The sequence below is a fragment of the Lathyrus oleraceus genome, chromosome 1, assembly GCF_024323335.1.
Source record: "Lathyrus oleraceus cultivar Zhongwan6 chromosome 1, CAAS_Psat_ZW6_1.0, whole genome shotgun sequence".
NCBI classification, from domain to species: Eukaryota; Viridiplantae; Streptophyta; class Magnoliopsida; order Fabales; family Fabaceae; genus Lathyrus; species Lathyrus oleraceus.
Window position 1 is genome coordinate 52,293,655 of NC_066579.1, and position 2,310 is coordinate 52,295,964.

At 34.9% G+C, this 2,310-nt stretch overlaps 1 long non-coding RNA gene across 1 annotated transcript; it reads left to right on the forward strand.

Moving 5' to 3' along the window:
* Positions 1–407: 407 nt before the first annotated feature.
* LOC127102988 (uncharacterized) lies at positions 408–2,020 on the forward strand. The gene is made up of 2 exons (XR_007794742.1): positions 408–1,253; positions 1,678–2,020. It is a non-coding gene; the product is annotated as an uncharacterized LOC127102988 (long non-coding RNA).
* Positions 2,021–2,310: the final 290 nt, after the last annotated feature.

Sequence of the window (2,310 nt, forward strand, 5' to 3'; positions counted from 1 at the left end):
CATCATGAATAACACTTAAATGTCAGTCAGAATGAATTTATTTGAGAATACAGAAAAATCGGTTGAATTGTCAAAATTTGAGGAAATACTGTATTTTTAATAAGTATGTTTTGTCTTGGCAATTTTAGTGTGACCAGTTCCTTTTTTACTCGATTTCTATTTTTTAATTGGTCAAATATTCAAATTTTAGTTAGTTTTAAGTATTAGCTATTTAATTAAATTTTGGTTAGTTTTTAATATTAATTAATTTTTTATATATATATATTAGTTAGATTTATTTTATATTAATTAGTTAATTAAAATAGGTAGCATTTATTTTAATCAAATGTCAATTAGCTTTTTTTATTAATGTTTTTATATCCTTGAGTGAGTAATGAGATTGTTAAAATAAATGAATAAATATTTTAGCCTTGGATTCTCTTTTGGTCTGCCAGCTGCTACGTCTCAACACACTAACTCTCCACTCTCTCACACTCAGCAGAAAAGACAAAAAAACTCTCCCAAACTCTCACAATATATCTCTCTCTCACAAACCTCACACTACTGACTATTCACTCACTCTGAATCTCTCCAAAACCCTAAAACCCTCACTCACTTTCCGCCTCCACCCTCTCTCTTTCTCTCGTTACTCTTCCCATCACTCAGAAAAGCCGCACATCTCTCACACTCCCAAAATCATCACCACGGAAACCTACTACCGCCGCCGTTCCTCACCGTTAACCACTTTCAACCTCACAAAAACCCAGCCCACCGCCGCTCTCACCAAACACCCCAAAACGCTCCTTCAAAATCCGCCGTCAAAACCTCCATCTCCACCACATCACTCTCTTCGTCCAACAAAATAACCATCCACCGCCAAATCCTTCATCGTACCACCGATCTACTCAACCGACCAGCCTTACGACTCATCGCCGTCCTCTACCGACAATAAATCCTTAAACCCCGTGTCAACATCTCCTACCAACACTCAACACCTCCGCCGCCGCTACCTCCGTCGTGACAACGTCAGCGGCACAACCGCCTCCGATCCTTTTCTTCTCTCCAACAACAACACAACATCTCCCACATACATTCTGTTTTGTTGATTCTAAAGTCAAAAAAATCATTCACTGTTTTTGGTTATCCTCTGTTGTTGATTCGTGTGCAGGGTGTGAGTTTAATTCAAGATGCGGGAACCATTGCGACAAGGCCAGGGCTCATTTCCATCACGCCAACGATAATGAAACATAGTGGTAGCGGAATCACTCGTTTCGGTAAATTCTCAGTTCAGGCTTATTTTCTGACACAATTTACTGTGTTCTTTTCGATTGCATCACGATTTATGTTGTTTGTTTAAATCATAATTCTATATAATAGCCGTATTGTCGTTCTGTTTGCGTAAAGAATCTGAATTGATATAAGCCATGGTTATTGTTATGTTGTTTGTTGAAAAGTTGGACTGAACTCATCTATTAAGTCATGGTTGTTGTAGTTTATTTCGGTAATTTTCAGCTTTCGAACTCTCGTGCGTAATTTGTTTTTTTGATTTTTAATGGTTTCGGTTCAATTAAGTTCCATTTGTGCTGGATTTTCTAAACGCCGTTTGAATCATTGTCACTATTAGCATTTTATTTCTATGTTTTGAAACTCTGCAGAATAATAAAAAAATATGAATGCAGTTTGTATTTCTGGAATTAGGTGATTATTTCTTTTCGTTGCCTGTTGTACCCATTTCTGCTTAAGGAGTGATGTTCGCTGAGTTAAAAGAAGACCATATTTTATGTATAGGTCATATATTTGGATTGGTAGATACAATTTAATAATTCAGTAACTTTGCTTTTTTCTTCTTGGAAGAGTGCCTAACAGGGACGTTTCATTTTGGTTTGCATATTTGGTTTGTATATTGTTTCTATCTCTTGCATAATAATTAGGCTTAAGTATGGGTGTGTGGCTTTAGAATCATTGCTTGGTATATGTGTCATGTGTTGTACATAATTTGGTGACATTGTAAAAATGCATTATAATTATTTTGTTTTCATTATGCTAAATTGACAATTTAATTCGCGGGTCCGACAACTTCATGTCGGCATATCGCCAAAGATTACAAAACATCGATATGATTTTTCACCGTGCTATGATTTCGCAAATAACATAAATCATTGATATCTCGCACAAACCGATTCCGAGCACATCTTCATCAACACATACCGATTAAATCAATGTTAATACTCATTTTTTTTCTCTTTGAACTTAATTAATTGATTAAAATCTTTAATTAGTTTAATTTCTATTAATCAATTTTAATTAACTTAATTATTTAATTTAATTAAA